Source organism: Bos taurus, chromosome 1, assembly GCF_002263795.3.
Source record: "Bos taurus isolate L1 Dominette 01449 registration number 42190680 breed Hereford chromosome 1, ARS-UCD2.0, whole genome shotgun sequence".
Lineage (NCBI taxonomy): Eukaryota > Metazoa > Chordata > Mammalia > Artiodactyla > Bovidae > Bos > Bos taurus.
In genome coordinates, this window is record NC_037328.1 from 151,137,842 (window position 1) to 151,155,402 (window position 17,561).

General features: G+C 44.9%; 1 long non-coding RNA gene and 1 pseudogene across 2 annotated transcripts in view; one reads left to right on the forward strand and one right to left on the reverse strand.

The window, feature by feature from the left end:
- LOC101904307 (uncharacterized) overlaps positions 1-17,561 on the reverse strand; it is a 47,120-nt gene that overhangs the window by 23,129 nt on the left and 6,430 nt on the right. The window contains exons 2-3 of one of the 2 annotated variants that reach the window (XR_001501681.3): positions 11,867-11,987; positions 3,919-10,216 (exon numbers count right to left, since the gene is read on the reverse strand). This is a non-coding gene — a long non-coding RNA (uncharacterized lncRNA). Of the gene's footprint in view, positions 1-3,918; positions 10,217-11,866; positions 11,988-17,561 lie in introns of those variants that run through there. The other variant, XR_001501626.3, reaches the window with a different exon arrangement.
- LOC112448309 (uncharacterized) lies at positions 10,683-10,809 on the forward strand (annotated as a pseudogene).

A 17,561-nucleotide genomic window follows, 5' to 3' on the forward strand; every position in this document is an offset into this window, starting at 1 on the left:
CAGAGAGGCTGTGGATGAACATAACAGGTCTTGTGCACCAGCTTAGGGATGCCCAACAATTCCCTGGACCCCAATCAGCTGGTGCAGGGGTTGGGGGCTGTGGGGACACCACCTTCCCCTCCAGGTGGTGAAGTCTTTGCTTGCACAATCCCTGGCTCATCAAGTGAAGGACACCATATGGACTTTCCTGTTTCGTCTCTGTTTGTGTCATTGGTCTTTGATGGAGTCCAGTGACTCACTCCCAACGCAGTCAGGACTTTCTACATCTTGATAACACCTAGATGACTAATGCCTACAACACCTGGGGAGCTCAGAGAGGGCACTGTTTGTTCAGACCACACTCCCTCCAAGGGCCTGTCCTTCCAGGAATTGAAATCAAATGGTGGCAATTAGCAGCTATGTCCCCACAGTCCCTGAATGAGAGGGGCTGATCCATTAAGCCGACTTGGGGCCTCCTGGGACCGAAGTCGAGGTGTGTCAAATACAGCTGTCCAGGACATAAGATGCTCTTCTAAGTGTGACCAGCTGACACAGAGCAGCTCATTACCTCTCCTCCTTCCATCAAGATTCGGCTTAAACCACCTCTGTTCCATTCATCAAAGGGAATAATTACTGTTAATGTAATGACTCCTCTTACTGTACACAAGGCTACACCTAAAATACACAGGCTTTTCAGAAAGCACAAAGGAACATTGTGCAAACTGGAGCCCAGTGAGACGGATGGCCTAGTAAACAGCTGTGACAGCTGTGCTCCGAGGGCCTGGATGGCTTACCTTGCGCTGTGGGTGGCCATTGCGTTGGTACCTTATTTATTTCAAAAGTTGTGCCTTCATTTTGAGTGTGATTAAGTACCTAGGCTTTTGCATTTCATCAAAATGATCAAGCAACAAATAAACCTTCTGCTGGGGACAGAATCTTGGGCTAAGGTAAGAAGTTGTGCATCCAGTCCTCAGTAAGAGTTACTGATCAGCTGTGAGACCTCAGAAACTCACACTGGGACCCTGTTTTCTCATTTGAAATGAGACTGGAATACACCTGAGTGGTGGTTCTCAAAGTGTGTTCCAGGGTGGCTATGGGTCCCTGAGCCTTTTCCCCGGCATCTGTGAAGTCAAAATTTACATAAATAATTGTTTCACCCTCAATCTTTCACAAATGTCTAGTAGAGCTTTTCAGAGGCTTCATGACACGTGATATTGTAAGGGTTTGAATTCAGAAGCAGATGAGAAAGTCCAACTGTCTTCCGTTAAGCCAGACATTGAGAAGATTCTCAAAAGTGTAAAACAATTGCATGTTTCATACTAATTTTTTGTTGTTTTAGAAGATAGAGTCACCTTTTATTAAGAATTGTTATTCAAACGATCATATAATAGGTTTATTGTCATTTTAAAATAAATATTTTCAACACTTTTCTGCTTTGATTTTTAATGTGGTAAAAATGTATAGGATCCACATAAATGAGAAATTTTAGAATGTAGAGGTATCCTGAGATAAGAAGATTTGACACCCAATGCACTAGATCTTAATGGTCCTTTGTCACTCATAATTCGGGTTTCCTTGCCTTGTAGTCCTTTCTTTTCTCTTTACCAATCATGCACTTATGGTCATTTTATTTATTTATATATTTTTGGCTGCCCCACATGTGGGATCTCAGTTCTCTGACCAGGGATCAAACCTGTGCCCCCTGCCCTGGAAGCCCAGAGTCTTAACCAGTGGACCATCAGGCAAGTTCTGCACTTAAGGTCATTTTAATTACTAAACACTTCACTTCCTTGTTATGCTTCTTATTTGTCATGTGTATTTCCTTGCTCTTACATAAACTTCATGAGGGCTGAGATATCTGTCAATTTTGTTCATTAATGTATCCCAAGTTGCCTAAAACTGGGGCTAGCACATGGCAGGCACCTGACAGACAGCTCTGGATGGGAGGAAGAGGGGAGGGAAAGGAGACAGGGGGAATAACCCTTCCAGGATATGTGTAGTTGATGAGACAGGTGGCATTATCTCTGTTTTATGGGAGAAACTCTGGCATTGGAAGTGAAAGGCCCTATTTAAGACACCATGGTGATTGGCAAAGCCCGAACTTCTTTTCATCACTTCTTCTGTCCCAGGGCTCTATAATCTGACCCTGGAAAGCAGCTCCTTCCCCAGTAGAGCCGAGGGGTATCTCAGCCCCCTGGAGTTGGTATTCACAGAGACCCTGGGTCCCATTGACCCTGAAAGATGCTTGGGTCCCCAGGAGAGAACTCAGAGCCCTTTGGAAGAACTCAGCAGGAAGGCTCGGATCCACATGGTATGAACAGATCCAGGCCTTGAAATCTACCGAGAGCCTTCCGAGTTCAGTGCAGCGACACTGGCCAGGCCCCATTCACCAGCCCTAGCGTTTGTGCCCTCTGAGGACCACCTGCAGCTTCGGTTCCTAATAAGTCCATGACTCAGTAAGCACAGCCACAGACCAGGCCTGGCTGCCTCTTCTGGAAACCTTTGGGAAGGAAGGGATCATCTTGCAATCAGCCAGCCAGGATCCTGATACCCACAGAACTGGTGGAGCCCATTTCAACCTCAGCCTCCCCAGCCTGCAAGTGCCTGCCTGCGACCCCTGTAAAAGATCCTGGTGCTCCCTTCACCCAAGGAGGCTCAGTGGAAGGGGACTCTCCGGGACCGTAAGGAACTTTAGTGTCTCTGGGGAGAAACAGGCAATACTGACCACTACAGCCCAGGAATTAAGATCCAGGAGTCGGCTCAGAGATCCAGTGAGGCTACTATAAGGACTGTGTGCAAAATAGCCGAGCTCTCATGACTCAATTACCTCCTAAGTTGCCCACCTCCAAATACTATCTCATGGGGGACTGGGTTTCAGCGAATGAATCTGGGGGCTACACAGACACTCAGACCATAGCAACGATGATTCAGAAAGCCCTCAGTGCATTTCAATTTACTCCTCTCTGTCTTTCCCTACTCTTGGCTGGACCTTGAGGCTCATGGGGTAGGTGGGAGGGTTAGTGGGAAAGGAGGCTGGCAGTGCAAACAAAAGTCATGCCAAGCTGTTTAGATTTCATTTTAAGAGCAGTGCTCCAATACTTTGGCCACCTAATGTGAAGAGTTGACTCATTGGAAAAGACTGGGAAAGACTGAGGGCAGAAGGAGAAGAGGCCGGCAGAGGATAAGCTAGTTGGATGGCATCACCAACTCAACAGACATGAGTCTGAGCAAACTCCAGGAGGTGGTGAAAGACAGGCAAGACTAGTGTGCTGCAGTCCATGGGGTCAAAAAGAGTCAGACTTAGTGACGGAACAGCAACAAGAGCAGTGCATATCATACATTAGCACAACTATATGGAATCTAGGGAAATGGTATAGATTAACTTATGTGCAAAGCAGAAATAGAGACACAGACATAGAAAACAAACGTTTGGCTCTCAAGGGGGTAGGAGCTACGCTGGTGACTCAGTGGTAAAGAATCTGCTTGCAATGCAGGAGATGAGGGCTCAAGATGAGGGTTCGATCCCTAGGTCTGGAAGATCCCCTGGAGAAGGAAAGGGCAACCCACTCCAGTATTCTTGCCTAGGGAATCCCATGGGCAGAGAAGCCTTGGAGGCTACAGTCCATGGGGTTACAAGAGTTGGACACGACTTAACAACTAACCCACCACCACCAAGGTGGGGACAGAGGGAGGGAGGGATTGGGAGATCCGGATTGGCATGTATACCCTGTGTATAAAAGAGATAACTAATGAGAACCGACTGTAGAGCTCAGGGGACTCCACTCAATGCTCTGTGGTGACCTGAATGGGAAGGAAATGCAAAAAAAAAAAAAAGATATATGTATAGGTACAACTGATTCACTTTGCTGTACAGAAGAAGCTAAAACAACATTGGAAAGCAACTATACTAAAAAAAAAGAGAGAGAGAGAGAGAGCGAGCAGAGCAGGGGAATAACATAACCAGACCAACAGGTGAGGAAGCACAGCACATTGGGCTGCCTGGTGTAGTACTGACTGAAAGGAAGGTGTCAGAGGGAGAGCACCTGATTGGAAATTATCTGGCTGATGCTATGGTGCTCGTCCCTGTTAGATCAGTAAGAATCAGAAGAAGAGACTGAGTGTTAGGGAAATTTCAGAGCTAGAATCCACAGTTTCAGTTCCAGATGGATTTGGAGAGAGCAAGAGATAGAAGAGGTTGAGGAATATCCCTGAGCAGCAGGGAAATAGCCTGGGGGAGGGACATACCTCAGGGACGGATTTATTGACAATTGAGCCTAAGTCCCAACATCACTGAGCCATCAAACCCACCTTGGACCATCTTCCCTGAGTGTTTTGCCAGGGAAGAATATGTTGCTATCTCACTTTAACTCCTGTATTTGTTGTATCATGTTTCTGACACATTTAAGTGTTCTCTTATGTGAAAGAGGAGAGTGAAAAAGCTGGCTTAAAACTCAACATTCAAAAAACTTAAGATCATGGCATCCGGTCCCATCACTTCACAGCAAATAGATGGGGAAACAATGGAAACACTGAGAGACTTTATTTTGGGGGGCTCCAAAATCACTGCAGTTGGTGACTGCAGCCATGAAATTAAAAGATGCTTGCTCCTTGGAAGGAAAGCTATGGCAAACCTAGATAGCATAATGAATAGCAGAGACATTACTTTGCTGACAAAGGTTCTTATGGTCAAAGCTATGGCTTTTGCAGTAGTCATGTATGGATGTGAGAGTTGGACCATAACAGGGCTGAGTTCTGATGAATTGATGCTTTTGAACTGTGGTGTTAGAGAAGACTCTTGAGAGTCCCTTCGACAGCAAGGAGATCAAACCAGTCAATCTTAAAGAAAGTCAGTTCTGAATATTCATTGGAAGGACTGATGCTGAAGCCGAAGCTCCAATACTTCCTCAACCTGATGTGAAGAGCTGACACATTTGAAAAGACCCTAATGCTGGGAAAGATTGAAGACAGGAGGAGAAGGGGACAAGAGGATGAGATGGTTGGATGGGATCATTGGCTCAATGGACATGAGTTTTGAGCAAACTCTGGAGGATTCTTTGCCACTGAACTGCTAGAATTTCATAAAAGCAGGTTACATTGGTGGGAACTGATGGGCTTACTCAGTTCAGTTCAGTTGCTCAGTAGTGTCCTACTCTGCAACCCTGCAGACTGTAGGACTCCAGGCCTCCCTGTCCATCGCCAACTCCCAGAGTCCACCCAAACTCATGTCCATTGAGTCAGTGATGTCATCCAACCATCTTATCCTCTGTCGTCCCCTTCTCCTCCTGCCTTCAATCTTTCCCAGCATCAGGGTCTTTTCAAATGAGTCAGTTCTTCACATCAGGTGGCCAAAGTATTGGAGTTTCAGCTTCAACATCAGGCCTTCCAATGAATATTCAGGACTGATTTCCTTTAGGATGGACTGGTTGGACCTCCTTGCAGTTCAAGGGACTCTTAAGAGTTTTCTCCAATACCACAGTTCAAAAGCATTAGTTCTTCGGTGCTAGAAAGCTTTCTTTATAGTCCAACTCTCACATCCATACATGACTACTGAAAAAACCATAGCCTTGACTAAATGGACAATTGTTGGCAAAGTAATGTCTCTGCTTTTGAATATGCTGTCTAGGTTGGTCATAACTTTCCTGCCAAGAGTAAGCATCTTTTAATTTCATGGCTGCAATCATCATCTGCTGTGATTTGGAGCCCCCACGGGCTCAATAAAGGACAGAAATGGTATGGACCTAACAGAAGCAGAAGATATTAAGAAGAGATGGCAAGAATACACAGAAGAACTGTACAAAAAAGATCTTCACAACTTAGATAATCACGATGGTGTGATCATTCACCTAGAGCCAGACATCCTGAAATGTGAAGTCAAGTGGGCCTTAGAAAGCATCACTACGAACAAAGCTAGTGGAAGTGATGGAATTCCAGTTGAACTATTTCAAATCCTGAAAGATGATGCTATGAAAGTGCTGCACTCAATATGCCAGCCAATTTGGAAAACTCAGCTGTGGCCACAGGACTGGAAAAGGTCAGTTTTCATTCCAATCCCAAAGAAAGGCAATGCCAAAGAATGCTCAAACTACCGCACAATTGCACTCATCTCACACGCTAGTAAAGTAATGCTCAAAATTCTCCAAGCCAGGCTTTAGCAATACATGAACCGTGAACTTCCAGATGTTCAAGCCGGTTTTAGAAAAGGCAGAGGAACCAGAGATCAAATTGCCAACATCCGCTGAATCATGGAAAAAGCAAGAGAGTTCCAGAAAAACATCTATTTCTGCTTTATTGACTACGCCAAAGCCTTTGATTGTGTGGACCACAACAAACTGTGGAAAATTCTGAAAGAGATGGGAATACCAGACCACCTGATCTGCCTCTTCATAAATCTGTATGCGGGTCAAGAAGCAACAGTTAGAACTGGACATGGAACAACAGACTGGTTCCAAATAGGGAAAGGAGGACGTCAAGGCTGTATATTGTCACCCTGCTTATTTAACTTATATGCAGAGTACATCATGAGAAATCCTGGACTGGAAGAAACACAAGCTGGAATCAAGATTGCTGGGAGAAATATCAATAACCTCAGATATGCAGATGACACCACCCTTATGGCAGAAAGTGAAGAGGAACTAAAAAGCCTCTTGATGAAAGTGAAAGTGGAGAGTGAAAAAGTTGGCTTAAAGCTCAACATTCAGAAAACGAAGACGATGGCATCCTGTCTCATCACTTCATGGGAAATAGATGGGGAAACAGTGGAAACAGTGTCAGACTTTATTTTGAGGGGCTCCAAAATCACTGCAGATGATGACTGCAGCCATGAAATTAAAAGACACTTATTCCTTGGAAGGAAAGTTATGACCAACCTAGATAGCATATTCAAAAGCAGAGACATTACTTTGCCAACAAAGGTCTGTCTAGTCAAGGCTATGGTTTTTCCTGTGGTCATGTATGGATGTGAGAGTTGGACTGTGAAGAAGGCTGAGCACCGAAGAACCGATGCTTTTGCACTGTGGTGTTGGAGAAGACTCTTGAGAGTCCCTTGGACTGCAAGAAGATCCAACCAGTCCATTCTGAAGGAGATCAGCCCTGGGATTTCTTTGGAAGGAATGATGCTAAAGCTGAAACTCCAGTACTTTGGCCACCTCATATGAAGAGTTGACTCATTGGAAAAGACTCTGATGGTGGGAGGGATTGGGGGCAGGAGGAGAAGGGGACGACAGAGGATGAAATGGCTGTATGGCATCACTGACTCGATGGATGTGAGTCTGGGTGAACTCGGGGAGTTGGTGATGGACAGGGAGGCCTGGCGTGCTGCGATTCATGGGGTTGCAAAGAGTCGGACACGACTGAGCAACTGAACTGAAGTGAAAATATAACGTCTGCCATTGTTTCCATTGTTTCCCTATCTATTTGCCATGAAGTGATGGGGCCGGATGCCATGATCTTAGTTTTCTGAATGTTGAGCTTTAAGCCAACTTTTTCACTCTCCTCTTTCACTTTCATCAAGAAGCTTGTTAGTTCTTTTTCACTTTCTGCCATAAGGGTGGGGTCATCTGAATATCTGAGGTTATTGATATTTCTCCCAGCAATCTTGATTCCAGCTTACTGGAAAAGCAGAAAAGGCAAGTGTGACAGATGTTATTTGTTCATCAGTAGGATATTTCACTCAATGTCTTAGATCTTCCAGGGCAGTTATACAAAAAGAGTTAATCATCCCTAAGTTATTGTCACCCAGAGGGAGAGTCCTAGTGACATACCGACTGACTCTTAGTCACTGTTTGTTCAAGGACTTCCTTATCAAGGTAATAGGTGACTCAAAGTTGTTAGTAATGGAAGATAGGAAGGCTTGGGAGTCATAAAGATCTGAGAGACAGGAATGGTGCCCTGAATTCAGCCAGATTCAGTCATGGATTCATGCACCGATTTATTCATTCATTCACTGAAGGCATATTCATCAACACTTAGAACACATCAGAGGTTGTCAAAGGTGCTGGGACATAGCAATGAACAAAACGGACAAGGGTTCTGCTCTCCCTGAGCTTGTGATTTAGTTCATAGCAGAAGCTCTGTCCTGGAGACCAGAGGCAAAGGAAGGAGGAGAGTCCGGTGCACAGAAGGACAGGGACCAAGGATTTCTCAGGACCCAGCGGTGACCCTGGCCAATCTCCACCAGACCACAGGGCTCCCTCTTGGTGTATCTTTAGCTCCTGTCCAGAAGTCTATGGGGCTAGACCAGTTCTCTTCCTGACTCAGGAACAGGGACTGGATCGGATTCCAAAGCTGAGGGGCTCAGAGACCCCAACAAGGAGAAACTAGGAACAGGAGAACTAAAGACAACCTTCTCGTTTTCTTCTAATCTTCAGGCCATTGATCCCTTCACACCATTATCAACTTGTAATTGATCTGAATTCTAAGCTCTTATTCTTTTTATTTTAATGATTTTTTTCACATAAATAGGAGATGGTGCCTCACCTCTAAGACTGTACTTAAGATTTCAACGTGTAGTTATCACCCTAAATACACATTGGCCCCACTGGCTGGAGTGTTCAAGAAAGCAGTTTCATAAACCTCCTTTTCTTGTTTTCTTGTAGAGAAGGTCAGAGATCCAAGTCACTGCCTAATTCAACTTTTTTTACTCTTTATCCTGTTTTCAATGTACTCAAAACTTTCTTACTCCTACTAAGGCCCTTCACTTTCTTAGAAAGCTTCCCATCCCTTAACTTCATCCCTGGTGGTTTTTTCTCTTTCAGTATCTTGTCTCAGAAAAAAAGGTTGCAAGAGTTTCCTGTGGCTTCTGTACCACAAACTCAGTGGCTTGAAAAAGTAGACGTTAATTCTCTGACAGGTCTGGTGGCTAGAAGTCCAAGATCAAGGTGTCGGCAACTTCTGTGACTTGGAGCAAGTCATTTAAACTGGAAATAGTACTGCTATCCAAAATAAGTAATTTCATAGAAAGTAAGCCTAGGAAAATCATAAAGTACTATGTAAACACAAGGTCTGCCACTGTTCTGGTTTTCATTGTTTCAGCGATATACTATAAATGACCACTGAACAACTAAAAACTGAGCTAACATATAACCCAACAATCCTGCTCCCAGGCATATACTGGACAAAATTCAAATTCAAAAAATACATGCACCCTAATGTTCATTGCAGCACTATTTACAACAGCCAAGACAAGGAAGCAGCCTAAATGTCTATCAATACAGGAATGGTTAAAGAAGAGTAGTATATACATACAATGGAATACTACTCAGTCATAAAGAAGAATAAAATAATGCCATCTTGGCAACATGGATGAACCTAGAGATTACCATACTAAGTGAAGTCAAAGAAAGAAAACCATTCACTTCCTATGTGAAATCTTAAAAATGATATAAGTGAGCTTATTTACATAACAGAAACAGACTTGCAGACTTCAAAAAGAAACTTATGCTTACCAACAGAGGAAAGATGGGACATGGGAAGGATAAATTAGAAGTTTGGGATTAACGCCTACACACTACCGTATTTACAACAGATAGCCAACAACAGCCTACTGTACAGCACAGGGAACTCTACTCAATAATCTGCAATAATGTAAATGCTAAAAAAATTTGAAAAAGAACAGACAAATGTATATGTATTAATATCAATATAAACGAATCACTTTGCTGTTACACCTGAAACTAACTCAACACTGTAAATCAACTAAACTCCAATATAAAATAAAATTTTAAAAAATGAAAGACTTCACATAATGTATTTATCTCTTTTTATTGGTAAAACTTGTAACAGCTGCATCTATATGTACAAACTAACATTATACTTGTTCCTCAGAAAGGCGGCAAAAATTCCCTGGAATTCATGAGTGTCGTTTACCCAACAAATATGTATTGAGTGCCATGTTAGGAATTGTTCTGCAGAAAAGTAGTGCCTGAAATGGATACAACCCCACCCTGCTGAAATAGAATTCATGCAAGGGAGAAGAAGAGTTGTTCTATCACTCAGTCATGCCCAACTCTGAGACCCCATGGACTGCAGCACGCCAGGCCTCCCTGTCCATCATCAACTCCCAGAGTTTACTCAGACTCATGTCCTTCGAGTCAGTGATGCCATCCAACCATTTCATCCTCTGTTGTCCCCTTCTCCTCCTACCCTCAATCTTTCCCAGCATCAGCGTCTTTTCCAATGAGTTGGCTCTTTGCATCAGATGGCCAAAGTACTGGAGCTTCAGCTTCAGTATCAGTCCTTCCTATGAATATTCAGGGAGAGTGAACAGGGTGAAAAAGGAAAATGTCAAAGGAAAGTTACATAATGACAAGGGCTTTAGGGAAAAAAAAAGTCAGCCTGTGTTAGACGAAAAATGGATTAAATTTTAGACGTGGGAAGAGGTTTCCCAGGAGAGGGAGGATCCTGTCTGATGTTTGGGGGAGGCCAGCTGGTGCCCTGAGGACCAGCAGGACTGGGGCAAGAGGAGACATCTGAGAGATGGAGGCCTCAGAGTGGGGAGGGGAAATCGGAGGGCCTCAAGCTCTTCCTCTGAGTCACCCTGGGCCACTGGAGGGCTTCAGCTGAGGAGAGAGGGTCTGACAGATGTTTTAACAGGATCCCTCTGGATGCTGTTTTGAGAACAAATACAGTGTTTAAAAGCCTTTAGAAATAAGTATTCAAATGTGCAAGTCACACTGACAAATCATTTTTAAAATGTCAAATTGTATTTGCAGCCAATTAAGCCAACTATGCTCCATTCCCCATGGGGGCTTGGTGTGCACTGATTGCAAATGTCAGGTAGTATATGCAGCCTGTTGCCTGTGTGGGTTGCCCTAAGGGACCTTGGAAACAGCCCTTTCCAGGGGACACTCATGACTGGCCTGCCACCCTCAATCCAGGCTGCAGATAGGTATCTGTGATGCCTTTGGAAAGGCCCAGGGCACAGTGGCCAGGGCCCACACCGGCCAAGTCATAAAGTCCATCCACACCAAGCTGCAGAACAAGGAGCATGCGACTGAGGCCCTCCGCAAGGCCAAGTTCAAGTGCCCTGGCTGACGGAAGGTCCACATCTCCAAGAAGCGGGGATTTGCTAAATTTAACGTGCATGAATCTGAAACATGGTGGCGGAAAAGCGGCTCATCCCGGATGGCTGAGGGGCCAAAGTGAAAAGTGAAGTTGCTCAGCTGTGTCTGACTCTCTGCAACCTCATGGGCTGTAGCCTGCCAGGCTCCTCCGTCCATGGGGTTTTCCAGGCAAGAGTACAGAAGTGGGTTGCCATTTCCTTCTGCAGGGGATCTTCCCAACCCAGGGACTGAACCCGGGTCTACCCGCAGTATAGGCAGACGCTTTACCATCTGAGCCACCAGGGAAGATACGAGGGATCAAATACACCCCTAATTATGGCCCCCCGGACCAGTGGTGGGCCTGCACTCATGAGAGCTTGGTGCTTTCCCCTGCTCACTCACGCTTACCAACAAATCCTACTTCCCTGTCAAAATAAAATGTCAAATTATGCCAATTGTACCTCAATAAAACTGAAATGAATGAAGGAAGGAATGAGTGAGTGAATGGATGAGCAAAATGTCAATTTTTTTTTTAAGTAAACCAGATCAGGTGGTTCTTTCAGAGAAATAGTTCACTCTTTTTTCTATACAAACACCAAAGTGAAAATAAAGCAACAAGAGACAAGCAGCTAGTTTCCTCAAATATTCTTCTCCCTCGTTATCGAGTGTGTTGAAGCTCAGAGAGGGAAGGGCTTCATTGATCTCCTCTCCTCTCCCCAGTGAGGAAGACCCAGCTGTTCCTAAGGTGGCCCTCTGCCGTGACAGCCACCGTGGGAGAAAAACAAAGGAGGCCTGAACGCAGCCCTGTGACGGACCGTCTGGCACAGCCCAGGGCACCTCCTACCCACCTGGCTTTGCGTCTTCCTCTGCTGCCCAAGCTGGTCCAGGAAAAGACCATCACTGGTCAGCCCTCTCTCGGCGTTAAAGATGCTATAAGCCTCAATCACAGGCCAGACGTTTCACAGATAGCTGCCAACAGAAACCAAACAATTGGATATAATAAAATATATACGGGTCATAAAGAAAAATGAAGTGCTGACACAGGTTACAACCTGGATGATCCTTGAGAAGAGTAGGCTGAGTGAGAGAAGCCAATCACAAAAGACGCTTGCTCCTTGGAAGAAAAGCTATTACAACAAACCCAGACAGTGTATTAAAAAGCAGAGATCATCACTTTGCTGACAAAGGTTCGTATAGTCAAAGTTACGGTCTTTCCAGTTGTCGTGGATGGATGTGAGAGTTGGACCATAAAGAAACTGAGTGGGGAAGAATTGATGCTTTCAAACTGTGGTGTTGGGGGAGCCTCTTGAGAGTCCCTTGGACTGCAGGGAGATCCAACTAGTCAATCCTAAAGGAGATCAACCCTGAATATTCATTGGAAGCACTGATGCTGAAGCTGAAGCTCCAACACTTTGGCCACCTGATGGGAAGAGCTGACTCATTAGGAAAGACCCTGATGCTGGGAAAGATTGAGGGCAGGAGGAGAAGGGGACCGTAGAGGGTGAGATGGTTGGATGGCATCACAGATTCAATGGACATGAGTTTTGAGCAAACTCTGGGAGATAGCTAAGGACAGAGAAGCTTTGTGTGCTGCAGTCCACGGGGGTCACAAAGAGTGACTGAGCGACTGAACAACAAAACAAAAAATGGTACACCTCTGTTCATGGGAAAAGCATAGAATAGGCAGGCAGAAAGCAGATCAGTGATTACACAGGGCTAGCAGCGGAGAGAAGGGCTGATGGGATGATGGCTAATGGAAACAGAGCTTCTTTCTGAGGTGATAAAAATGTCTTAAATGTGACTGGGGTGACAGCTGCACATATTTGTGAATATTTCTAAAACCACTGAACCATATACTTTCAGTTCAGATCAGTCGCTCAGTCGTGTCCGACTCTTTGCGACCCCATGAATTGCGGCACGCCAGGCCTCCCTGTCCATCACCAACTCCAGAGTTCACTTAGACTCACGTCCATCAGGTCAGTGATGCCATCCAGCCATCTCATCCTCTCATCCCCTTCTCCTCCTGCCCCCAATCCCTTCCAGCATCAGAATCTTTTCCAATGAGTCAACTCTTCGCATGAGGTGGTACTGGAGTTTCAGCTTTAGCATCATTCCTTCCAAACAAATCCCAGGGCTGATCTCCTTCAGAGTGGATTGGTTGGATCTCCTTGCAGTTCAAGGGACTCTCAAGAGTCTTCTCCAACACCACAGTTCAAAAGCATCAATTCTTCGGCCCTCAGCCTTCTTCACAGTCCAACCCTCACATCCATACATGACCACTGGAAAAACCATAGCCTTGACTAGATGGACCTTTGTTGGCAAAGTAATGTCTCTGCTTTTGAATATGCTATCTAATTTGGTCATAACTTTCCTTCCAAGGAATAAGTGTCTTTTAATTTCATGGCTGCAGTCACCACCTGCAGTGATTTTGGAGCCCCCCAAAATAAAGTCTGACACTGTTTCCACTGTTTCCCCATCTATTTCCCATGAAGTGATGGGACAGGATGCCATGGTCTTCGTTTTTTGAATGTTGAGCTTTGGGCCAACTTTTTCACTCTCCTCTTTAACTCTCATCAAGAGGCTTTTTAGTTCCTCTTCACTTTCTGCCATAGGGTGGTGTCATCTGCATATCTGAGGTTATTGATATTTCTCCTGGCAATCTTGATTCCAGCTTGTGCTTTTTTCAGCCCAGTGTTTCTCATGATGTACTATGCATATAAGTTAAATAAACAGGGTGACAATATGCAGCCTTGACGTCCTCCTTTCCCTATTTGGAACCAGTTTGTTGTTCCATGTCCAGTTCTAACTGTTGCTTCCTGACTTGCATATAGGTTTCTCAAGAGGCAGGTCAGGTGGTCTGGTATTCCCATCTCTTTCAGAATTTTCCACAGTTTGTTGTGATCCACACAATCAAAGGCTTTGGTGTAGTCAATAAAGCAGAAATAGATGTTTTTCTGGAACTCTCTTCCTTTTTCCATGATTCAGCGGATGTTGGCAATTTGATCTCTGCTTCCTCTGCCTTTTCTAAAACCAGCTTGAACATCTGGAATTCATGGTTCACGTATTGCTGAAGCCTGGCTTGGAGAATTTTGATCATTACTTTACTAGCGTGTTTTAGAAAAGGCAGAGGAACCAGAGATCAAATTGCCAACATCCGCTGAATCATGGAAAAAGGAAGAGAGTTCCAGAAAAACATCTATTTCTGCTTTATTGACTACGCCAAAGCCTTTGACTGTGTGGATCACAATAAACTGTGGAAAATTCTGAAAGAGATGGGAATACCAGACCATCTGATCTGCCTCTTGAGAAATCTGTATGCAGGTCAGGAAGCAACAGTTAGAACTGGACATGGAACAACAGACTGGTTCCAAATAGGAAAAGGAGTACATCAAGGCTGTATATTGTCACCCTGTTTATTTAACTTATATGCAGAGTACATCATGAGAAATGCTGGACTGGAAGAAACACAAGCTGGAATCAAGATTGCTGGGAGAAATATCAATAACCTCAGATATGCAGATGACACCACCCTATGGCAGAAAGTGAAGAGGAACTACAAAGCCTCTTGATGAAGGTGAAAGTGGAGAGTGAAAAAGTCGGCTTAAAGCTCAACATTCAAAAAACGAAGATCATGGATGGCATCCTGTCCCATCACTTCATGGGAAATAGATGGGAAAACAGTGGAAATGGTGTCAGACTTTATTTTTCTGGGCTCCAAAATCACTGCAAATGGTGACTGTAGCCATGAAATTAAAAGACACTTATTCCTTGGAAGGAAAGTTATGACCAACCTAGATAGCATATTCAAAAGCAGAGACATTACTTTGCCAACAAAGGTCCGTCTAGTCAAGGCTATGGTTTTTCCTGTGGTCACGCATGGATGTGAGAGTTGGAACTGTGAAGAAGGCTGAGGGCCGAAGAATTGATGCTTTTGAACTGTGGTGTTGGAGAAGACTCTTGAGAGTCCCTTGGACTGCAAGGAGATCCAACCAGTCCATTCTGAAGGAGATCAGCCCTGGGATTTCTTTGGAAGGAATGATGCTAAAGCTGAAACTCCAGTACTTTGGCCACCTCATGCGAAGAGTTGACTCATTGGAAAAGACTCTGATGGTGGGAGGGATTGGGGGCAAGAGGAGAAGGGGATGACAGAGAATGAGATGGCTGGGTGGCATCACTGACTCAATGGACGTGAGTCTGAGTGAACTCTGGGAGTTGGTGATGGACAGGGAGGCCTGGCGTGCAGCGATTCATGGGGTCGCAAAGAGTCAGACACGACTGAGCGACTGATCTGATCTGATCTGATCTGAGATGAGTGCAATTGTGTGGTAGTTTGAGCATTATTTGGCATTGACTTTCTTTGGGATTGGAATGAAAACTGACCTTTTCCAGTCCTGTGGCCACTGCTGAGTTTTCCAAATGTGCTGGCATATTGAGTGCAGCACTTTCACAGCATCATCTTTCAGGGTTTGAAATAGCTCAACTGGAATTCCATCACCTCCACTAGCTTTGTTTATAGTGATGCTTTCTAAGGCCCACTTGACTTCACATTCTAGGCTTTTACATGGGTTAATTTTGCAGTATGTGGATTATATCACAATACAGGTGTTTAAGTGAGTTTGTGTAGTATGTAGCTTGAAAAGACCAAGTCAGACTGACACAGAGGCTCTGACCTGCTGCCTTGGGAGCAGGGGGCTGATGGCCACCTGTCTGCTGTGTGTTCTGTATGATAGAAGTGCCCTCTGGCTCCCTGCACGTGGGGAAAGTCATGGGAAAAATGTCTCACCAGGGACTGACTACATAATTTGAAGAGCCTTCTGCAAAATGGAGGGAGAAGGGAATGGCAACCCACTCCAGTACTCTTGCCTGGGAAATCACATGGACAGAGGAACTTGGTAGGCTGCAGTCCATGGGGTTGCTAAGAGTCAGACACGACTAAGTGACTTCACTTTCACTTTTCACTTTCATGCATTGGAGAAGGAAATGGCAACCCACTCCAGTGTTCTTGCCTGGAGAATCCCAGGGATGGCGGAGCCTGGTGGGCTGCCGTCTATGAGGTAACAGAGTTGGACATGACTAAAGCAACTTAACAGCAGCAGCAGCTGCAAAATGGAAAAGAGCCTCTTATATATTATTAAGAGAATTCCCTGGCAGTCCAGTGGTTAGGATTTTGCAGTTTCACAGATGAGACCGTGGGTTCAATCCCTGGTGGGAGAACTAAGATCCCACAGTTCTCAGTGCATGACCAAAAAAATAAATGAAAATGTAATTTTTTTAAAAATGTCAAAATTTTTAAGTATAAAGAATTTCATGATGGCAACTGGGACCTGGTCCCCTCATTGTCCCTTTTTCCAGGTGTAAATGCAAATGACACACCAACAGGTGCCCTAACAGTTTCAAGCCTGATCATAAAAGGCCAAAAATTGGGCAGTGGCCCAATTCCTGGAAACCTCCACTCCTTCTCCAAAGTGGGAGGTGGGGAAGGGGTGTGTCCCTGTGAGTCATCTCTGCTTTGTTTTAATAAGGGGGCAAATACAGGACTGTTTCTTTGCTCAGAGAGCTGGGGCACCCCCTGTAGAGTTCTGTGAGAACCTTCCAGAAGATGAGTCCTGGGGTTCTTCCTCTTGACAGCTGAGAGTATTGTGTGGTCTCTCCTCTTCACCCTCAACCAGAAACAAAGAGGCAAGTTCGAGGTGACAAGTCTGGCACTGAGAGGTAAAGCCAGCATTAGCTGCAATGAGAAGAGGTGATTTACATAATGACTATAAACCAGAGACACTAGCAACTCCATGGGTCTGAAATAGACATAGACACTGGAAATCATAAAAGTAAAGAAACGAGGGAAAATGTCTTGCAGCAATTGGAAAGCCAAATCTCAAAAGAACGTGAAACAAGAGGGAGGGAGGCAGGGCACAGCCTTTAAAAGAATGACATCCCAGTAGAGGATATGACATAAACTGGTTAGAATCATCTAGGTCCAAGACAGCAGAAGGTTCAACTTCCAGCAGACCCTGAGGCTTATATACGCTCATTGTAATACACTGCTGCTGTTCAGTCGCCAAGTCGTGTCTGACACTTTGCAACCCCATGGACTGTAGACCATCTGGCTCCTCTGTCCATGGGATTTACCAAGCAAGAGTACTGGAGTGGGTTGCCATTTCCTTCTCCAGGGGAATCTTCCCAACCCAACTCTCCTGCATTATAGGAGATTCTTTACCATCTGAGCCACCAGGGAAGATAATACATTACCATAAGCTAAATGACACACCCACAGGTGCCCTAACAGTTCCAGGGCTGATCATACAAGGCCAAAAAGTGGGCCGTGGCCCAATTCCTGGAAATATCCACTCCTTCTCCAAACTAGTTGGAGCAATCCTCCCGCTCATTAGCCTATGAAATTTCCCAGCCCATAAAACTAACCACCCCATATCTCAGAGCCTCTGGCCTTCTGAGATGGCCCACACTCTGTCTGTGGAATGTGTTTCTCCGGGGGCTATTTTTGCCTTTTAGATGGACTGAATTCTGTCTATGGAATGTGTACCTCTC